Here is a 9532-nt window from a genome sequence, read left to right as displayed (position 1 = left end):
CTAGGAGGGGAACAAATAATATGTATGGACGGATATTCTCTCACTGAAGCACACTACACAGTTCTACAAAATTCCGCCTTGGTGGCTCCGTATATGGATGAACACAAGAATTTGCTACGCTCCAAACACCCGGAGCGGTCTGATGACTGGATTACACGTGAACAAACCAGGAGTTTCGCCAGCTGGTTGCAGACACGTACCATGCATGACGCCTCTATTGAAGATGACCTGTACTTGCTGTCCCAGTTACCATCTTCGAATATAATGACTTTCAAAGGGTACGAGATAAATGGTAATACATTTTACACGATCGCCCAAGATAAGAAGAGCACCAACCAAAACAGTGGTGTCCGCTTTGATGCAGAAACCAAGATGGGAAAGGAAACATATTATGGTTATATACAGGACATATGGGAACTTGACTATCGACGTGGTTTGAAGGTCCCTTTGTTTCGGTGCAAATGGGTCAATATGACACGAGGCGGGGTAATGGAAGACCCGCAATACGGAATGACAACAGTGGATCTCAACAATCTTGCGTATGCAGACGAACCATTCGTCCTAGCCAATGATGTGGCATAGGTTTTCTATGTGAAGGACATGTCTACCAAGCCGAGAAAAAGAAAAGATAAGGAAGCGAATGCATCATACGATGAGCCAAAGCGGCACATAGTTCTTTCTGGGAAGAGAAACATCGTGGGAGTGGATGACAAGACAGACATGTCAGGAGATTATGAAAAGTTTGATGAAATTGCTCCATTCACAATGAATATTGACCCGAGCATCCAGTTAAATGATGAAGATTTTCCATGGATATGGCGCAAAGGGACACACGCAAAGAAAAAATTTAACACCCAAAGATCTGGAATGTGATCGGCTTCACTATCATCACTTTCTTCTGTGTTTCACACCTAGGAGGGAATCTCTGTAATAATTAGGGTAGCTAGTTATGTGTTTTGGCATTTGAAACGCGAAGAAATTTTATGTGCAAGCAAATTCTTTCATGCATTTACTGATTTTTTTCAGCTAAATGACCCTGAAATTGAAATGCATTTCAAATAAACTCAGAAAAGGTTGAAAGTTGGCATGGTATCATAATTTCACCCACATAGCATGTGCAAAAAAGTAGAGAGTGTTACTGCAAAAACTGGATGCACTTCGTGTACAAAATGGACAAACTCTTTCGAAGTATCAGGGTTTCGGACGAAAACTCATCCGTTACAAAGGCATTTCATTTTTTAAATAACCTAAGCATTGCCAAATTGAATATAATGATAAAACACACTAATATTAAACATAAGAAAAAAGAATCACTGAAAAATCTATTTTCAAAGTTAAGTTATTCACAAACTAGTGATTCACACAAATTTCAAATAATTCAAAATTTAAACTATTCAAATTTGTAAACTACCGGTACTAACAAAAAGTTTGTAATTTTTTGTACCTAAAGCAAAAATATTCACAAAGAAACTCTAAATACAGCAAAAAACAACTCAAAAATAAATAAAACAAAAATAAATAAAGCAAAAAAAGAAAAAAACCCACCTACTGGGCCACAGCGGCCTGCATACGACTAGAAACCCAAATTCTAGTTGGGCCATGGTGCAGGCCCGCTAGCCCAGTAGGCCCAACAGGGCATCGCAGCAGAGGTAGGCCCAGAAGGCCTGCTTAAGAGAGGAGCTCGAGACAGCAGCGACGGAGGGGCTTATAAGCAGGTGCGAGTGCCCCTCGGCTAGCAAGGTGGGACTAAACTTTTGCGCCCCTCGCCTGGCAGCGCACACCCTTTAGTACCTGGTCGTGGCTCCAACCGGTACTAAAGGGGGGCCTTTAGTACCGGTTGGCGCCATCACCCGGTATTAAAGAGGGTGCGGTTCCCGCCGCTTCGCCTGGCCAAAACAGACCTTTAGTACCGGTTGGTGGCTCCAACCGGTACTAAAGGTGGGTTCTATACGAGAAAACACTTCAAAAAAATTGTCAGTTTCTCATCTCTCCCTGCTTCTTTCTCCTCTGCCCCGTCGCTGCCGCCCCTCATCGCCGCCCCCATCACCGTTCGTCGCCGTCGCCGTCGCCGTCGCCGTCCCCGTCGTCCCCGTCGCCGCGCCCCGCCCCGTCGTCCCCGCCCGGCCCGCCCCGTCCCCGTCGTCGCCACCCCGTCCCCGTCATCGTCGCCCCGTCCCCATCTCCGTCTCTGTCTCAGTCTCCGTCCCCGTCCCCGTCGCCGCCCCCCGTCGTCGCGCCTCGCCGGTGAGCTCCTGCCCCGGCGGCCACACACACACACACACACACACACACACACATTGTTATAGAATTGTTAGCAATCTTTCTGTTTTTTAGTTATAGAATTATTAGAAATGTTAGTTTTAATTATATAAATGTTAGTTATATAGAAATATTAGAAATGTTAGTTATATTAGAAATGTTAGTTATATAGAAATGTTTTTTAGTTATAGAAATATTAGAAATGTTAGTTTTAGTTATAGAAATATTAGAAATGTTAGTTTTAGTTATAAAATTTAGAATTTGCATATATGAAATCACAATCCATCATTTAAAAAATGTTACTTTACTTTTGCGGCATATAGTATTTGTTGTCGACGATGCCTGGCCCGCATCCTCGCCGTTGACCCGTTCGCGACAACGTCCTGCTTCAGAGGACCCATGTCCGGGACTGGGCTTCGACGGGCTGGCACTGGGAGGTGCTACCTTCAGGGGCGCGCCGCTTGGTGAGGAACCCGGCCCTGGGTCCTGTCATCGACCCTCATCTCCTTTGGTGGTGTTCGCGTGGGCCACTTTCGGTGCGGAGGGAGCCGGCCCCGCCGAAGGTGGTACGTCGCCGTGTCAGGGAGGAGGACGAGCACGTCCATCGCTACATGGCTGCTATGGACGTCAGGTTCTCCAATACCTGGCAGGTTCTTTGGGGAGATCACCCAAGCTATGATCCAGTGATGGTTCCTTCACTTTGGTTGTCCACCGCCTAGATTACTCTCTAGTATTCGATCTTTATTAGCTAGCTAGCTAGTGATGTATTCGATATATAATATTCGAGATTACATATATTATTCGAGGCGATGTATTCGAGATTATGTCTATTATTCGAGACCACGTATTCGAGATTATATTCGATGATGCTTATTATGTACTATGATTGATTCAGTTTTTACTTATTAATGGATTGCATCCATGCATTGTAATTTGAATATATTTCTTTTGGATTAGTTAAACAAAACCTATGGCGGACAATACCGGCAGAGAGGGAGAAGAGGCCCTGTTCAATATCATACGCAATCCTTGCGGGCCAGATGATGATCAGAATGAAGAAGATTATGTTGGGGAACGTTGCAGAAAACAAAAATTTTCCTACTCGTTTCACCAAGATCATCTAGGAGTTCATCTAGCAATGAGTCATTAGATGCATCTACATACCTTTGTAGATCGCGAGCGGAAGCGTTCAAAAGAACGGTGATGATGTAGTCGTACTCGACGTGATCCAAATCACCGATGACCAGCGCCGAACGGACGGCACCTCCGCGTTCAACACACGTACGGGACGGGAGACGTCTCCTCCTTCTTGATCCAGCAAGGGGGAAGGAGAGGTTGATGAAGATCCAGCAGCACGACGGCGTGGTGGTGGATGCAGGGCGTCACAGCAGCAGGGCTTCGCCGAGACTACGAGGGAGAGACGTAACGGGGGGAGATGGAGGCGCCAGGGGCTGGTGTGAAATCCCTCCTCTCCCCCCACTATATATAGGGGTGCCAAGGGGGGGGGGCGCCGGCCCTAGTAGATGAGATCTACTAGGGGGGGCGGCGGCCAAGGGGAGGTTTCCCTCCCCCCCAAGGCACCTAGGGGTGCCTTCCACCACATGGACTCTTCCATGGTGGAAACCCTAGGCGCATGGGCCTATAGGGGCTGGTGCCCTTGGCCCATCTAGGCCAAGGCGCACCCCCTACAGCCCATGTGGCCCCCCGGGACAGGTGGCCCCACCCGGTGGACCCCCGGGACCCTTCCGGTGGTCCCGGTACAATACCGATAACCCCGAAACTTGTCCCGATGCCCGAAATAGCACTTCCTATATATAATTCTTTACCTCCGGACCATTCCGGAACTCCTCGTGACGTCCGGGATCTCATCCGGGACTCCGAACAACATTCGGGTTTCTGCATATACATATCTTCATAACCCTAGCGTCACCGAACCTTAAGTGTGTAGACTCTACGGGTTCGGGAGACAAGCAGACATGACCGAGACGACTCTCCGGTCAATAACCAACAGCGGGATCTGGATACCCATGTTGGCTCCCACATGCTCCACGATGATCTCATCGGATGAACCACGATGTCGAGGATTCAATCAATCCCGTACGCTATTCCCTTTGTCTATCGATATGTTACTTGCCCGAGATTCGATCGTCGGTATCCCAATACCTCGTTCAATCTCGTTACCGGCAAGTCACTTTACTCGTACCGTAATGCATGATCCCATGACCAGACACTTGGTCACTCTGAGCTCATTATGATGATGCATTACCGAGTGGGCCCAGTGATACCTCTCCGTCATACGGAGTGACAAATCCCAGTCTTGATCCATGTCACCCAACAGACACTTTCGGAGATACCCGTAGTCTACCTTTATAGTCACCCAGTTACGTTGTGACGTTTGGCATACCCAAAGAACTCCTACGGTATCCGGGAGTTACACGATCTCATGGTCTAAGGAAAAGATACTTTGACATTGGAAAACTCTAGCAAACGAACTATACGATCTTGTGCTATGTTTAGGATTGGGTCTTGTCCATCACATCATTCTCCCAATGATGTGATCTCTTTATCAATGACATCCAGTGTCCATAGTCAGGAAACCATGACTATCTGTTGATCAACGAGCTAGTCAACTAGAGGCTCACTAGGGACATGTTGGTGTCTGTTATTCACACATGTATTACGATTTCCGGATAACACAATTATAGCATGAATAAAGACAATTATCATGAACAAGGAAATATAATAATAATGCTTTTATTATTGCCTCTAGGGCATATTTCCAACAGTCTCCCACTTGCACTAGAGTCAATAATCTAGTTACATTGTGATGAATCGAACACCCATAGAATTCTGGTGTTGATTGCTCTAGGGAGAGGTTTAGTCAACGGATCTGCTACATTCAGGTCCGTATGTACTTTACAAATCTCTATGTCTCCATCTTGAACATTTTCACGAATGGAGTTGAAGCGATGCTTGATGTGCCTTGTCTTCTTGTGAAACCTGGGCTCCTTGGCAAGTGCAATAGCGCCAGTGTTGTCACAGAAGAGCTTGATCGGCCCCGACGCATTGGGTATGACTCCTAGGTCGGTGATGAACTCCTTCACCCATATTGCTTCATGTGCTGCCTCCGAGGCTTCCATGTACTCTGCTTCACATGTAGATCCCGCCACGACGCTTTGCTTGCAACTGCACCAGCTTACTGCCCCACCATTCAAAATATACACGTATCCGGTTTGTGACTTAGAGTCATCCAGATCTGTGTCGAAGCTAGCGTCGACGTAACCCTTTACGACGAGCTCTTCGTCACCTCCATAAACGAGAAACATTTCCTTAGTCCTTTTCAGGTACTTTAGGATATTCTTGACTGCTGTCCAGTGTTCCTTGCCGGGATTACTTTGGTACCTTCCTACCAAACTAACGGCAAGGTTAACATCAGGTCTGGTACACAGCATGGCATACATAATAGAACCTATGGCTGAGGCATAGGGGATGACGCTCATCTCTTCTATATCTTCTGCCGTGGTCGGACATTGAGCTGAGCTCAATTTCATACCTTGCAACACAGGCAAGAACCCCTTCTTGGATTGATCCATATTGAACTTCTTCAATATCTTATCAAGGTATGTGCTTTGTGAAAGACCTATGAGGCGTCTCGATCTATCTCTATAGATTTTGATGCCTAATATATAAGCAGCTTCTCCAAGGTCCTTCATTGAAAAACTTTTATTCAAGTAGGCCTTGATGCTGTCCAAGAGTTCTATATCATTTCCCATCAAAAGTATGTCATCTACATATAATATGAGAAATGCTACAGAGCTCCCACTCACTTTCTTGTAAACGCAGGCTTCTCCATAAGTCTGTGTAAACCCAAACGCTTTGATCATCTCATCGAAGCGAATGTTCCAACTCCGAGATGCTTGCACTAGCCCATAAATCGAGCGTTGGAGCTTGCACACTTTGTCAGCATTCTTAGGATCGACAAAACCTTCCGGCTGCATCATATACAATTCTTCCTTAAGGAAACCATTAAGGAATGCCGTTTTGACGTCCATTTGCCATATTTCGTAATCATAGAATGCGGCAATTGGTAACATGATTCGGACGGACTTCAGCTTCGCTACCGGTGAGAAAGTCTCATCATAGTCAACCCCTTGAACTTGTCGATAACCCTTAGCGACAAGCCGAGCTTTATAGATGGTCACATTACCATCCGCGTCTGTCTTCCTCTTAAAGATCCATTTATTTTCTATGGCTCGCCGCTCAACGGGCAAGTCAGTCAAAGTCCATACTTTGTTTTCATACATGGATCCTATCTCGGATTTCATGGCTTCCAGCCATTTGTCAGAATCCGGGCCCGCCATCGCTTCTTCATAGTTCGAAGGTTCACCGTTGTCTAACAACATGATTTCCAAGACAGGGTCGCCGTACCACTCTGGTGCGGAACGTGTCCTTGTGGACCTTCGAATTTCAGTAGGGGCTTGATCAGAAGTATCTTGATCATTGTCACCAACTTCCTCTCTAGTCGGTGCAGGCACCTCAGGAACATTTTCTTGAGTTGCGCCATTTTCCGGTTCAAGAGGTATTACTTCATCAAGCTCTACTTTCCTCCCACTTACTTCTTTCGAGAGAAACTCTTTCTCCAGAAAGGACCCATTCTTGGCAACAAAGATCTTGCCTTCAGATCTGAGGTAGAAGGTGTACCCAATAGTTTCTTTTGGGTATCCTATGAAGACGCATTTTTCCGACTTGGGTTCGAGCTTTTCAGGTTGAAGTTTCTTGACATAAGCATCGCATCCCCAAACTTTTAGAAACGACAGCTTAGGTTTCTTCCCAAACCACAATTCATACGGTGTCGTCTCAACGGATTTCGACGGAGCCCTATTTAAAGTGAATGCGGCAGTCTCTAAAGCATAGCCCCAAAAAGATAGCGGTAAATCGGTAAGAGACATCATAGATCGCACCATATCTAATAGAGTGCGATTACGACGTTCGGACACACCATTACGCTGAGGTGTTCCAGGCGGCGTGAGTTGTGAAACTATTCCACATTTTCTTAAGTGTGTGCCAAACTCGTGACTCAAGTATTCTCCTCCACGATCTGATCGTAGAAACTTGATTTTCCTGTCACGTTGATTTTCAACCTCACTCTGAAATTCCTTGAACTTTTCAAAGGTTTCAGACTTGTGTTTCATTAAGTAGATATACCCATACCTACTTAAATCATCAGTGAGGGTGAGAACATAACGATAGCCACCGCGAGCCTCAACATTCATTGGACCGCACACATCAGTATGTATGATTTCCAATAAGTCGGTTGCTCGCTCCATTGTTCCTGAGAACGGAGTCTTGGTCATTTTACCCATAAGGCATGGTTCGCATGTGTCAAATGATTCATAATCAAGAGACTCTAAAAGTGCATCAGCATGGAGCTTCTTCATGCGTTTGACACCTATGTGACCAAGGCGGCAGTGCCACAGGTATGTGGGACTATCATTATCAACCTTACTTCTTTTGGTACTCACATTATGAACATGTGTAGCATCACGTTCGAGATTCATAAAGAACAAACCATTCACCATAGGAGCATGACCATAAAACATATCTCTCATAAAAATGGAACAACCATTATTCTCAGATTTAAAAGAGTAGCCATCTCGAATTAAACGAGATCCCGATACAATGTTCATGCTCAAAGCTGGCACTAAATAACAATTATTAAGGTTTAAAACTAATCCCGAAGGGAGATGCAGAGGTAGCGTGCCGACGGCGATCACATTGACCTTGGAACCATTCCCGACGCGCATCGTCACCTCGTCCTTTGCCAGTTTCCGCTTATTCCGCAGCCCCTGCTTTGAGTTACAAATGTGAGCAACTGCACCGGTATCAAATACCCAGGAGCTACTACGGGCACTAGTAAGGTACACATCAATTACATGTATATCACATATACCTTTTGTTTTGCCGGCCTTCTTATCTGCTAAGTACTTAGGGCAGTTCCGCTTCCAGTGACCGCTTCCCTTGCAATAAAAGCACTCAGTCTCGGGCTTGGGTCCATTCTTTGGCTTCTTCCCGGCAGCTTGCTTGCCGGTCGCGGCAACCTCCTTGCCGTCCTTCTTGAAGTTCTTTTTACCCTTGACTTTCTTGAACTTAGTGGTTTTATTGACCATCAACACTTGATGTTCTTTTCTGACTTCTACCTCTGCTGATTTCAGCATAGCAAATACTTCAGGAATGGTCTTTTCCATCCCCTGCATATTGAAGTTCATTACAAAGCTCTTGTAGCTTGGTGGAAGCGACTGGAGGATTCTGTCAATGACCGCATCATCCGGGAGATTAACTCCCAGCTGAGTCAAGCGGTTATGTAACCTAGACATAGTGAGTATGTGCTCACTGACAGAACTGTTTTCCTCCATCTTACAGCTGAAGAATTTGTCGGAGACTTCATATCTCTCGACCCGGGCATGAGCTTGGAAAACCATTTTCAGCTCTTCGAACATCTCATATGCTCCATGTCTCTCAAAACGCTTTTGGAGCCCCGGCTCTAGGCTGTAAAGCATGCCGCACTGAACGAGGGAGTAGTCATCGGAACGTGCCTGCCAAGCGTTCATAACATCTTGTTCTGCAGGGAGAACGGGTGCATCACCAAGCGGTGCTTGTAGGACATAATCTTTCTTGGCAGCTATGAGGATGATCCTCAGGTTCCGGACCCAGTCCGTATAGTTGCTGCCATCGTCTTTCAGCTTGGTTTTCTCTAGGAACGCATTGAAGTTGAGGACTACGTTGGCCATTTGATCTACAAGACATATTGTAAAATATTTAGACTAAGTTCATGATAATTAAGTTCAACCAATCAAATTATTAGTGAACTCCCACTTAGATTAGACATCCCTCTAGTCATCTAAGTATTACATGATCCGAGTTAAACTAGACCGTGTCCGATCATCACGTGAGACGGACTAGTCAACATCGGTGAACATCTTCATGTTGATCGTATCTTCTATACGACTCATGCTCGACCTTTCGGTCTTCTGTGTTCCGAGGCCATGTCTGTACATGCTAGGCTCGTCAAGTCAACCTAAGTGTTTGCGTGTGTAAATCTGTCTTACACCCGTTGTATGTGAACGTCTGAATAAAACACCCGATCATCACGTGGTGTTTTGAAACAGCGAACTGTCGCAACGGTGCACAGTTAGGGGAAACACTTCTTGAAATTAGTATGAGGGATCACCTTATTTACTACCGTCGTTCTAAGTAAACAAGATGCAAAACATGA

The sequence above is a fragment of the Triticum aestivum genome, chromosome 7A (genome assembly GCF_018294505.1).
Source record: "Triticum aestivum cultivar Chinese Spring chromosome 7A, IWGSC CS RefSeq v2.1, whole genome shotgun sequence".
NCBI lineage: Eukaryota > Viridiplantae > Streptophyta > Magnoliopsida > Poales > Poaceae > Triticum > Triticum aestivum.
This window is presented reverse-complemented; position numbering follows the sequence as displayed.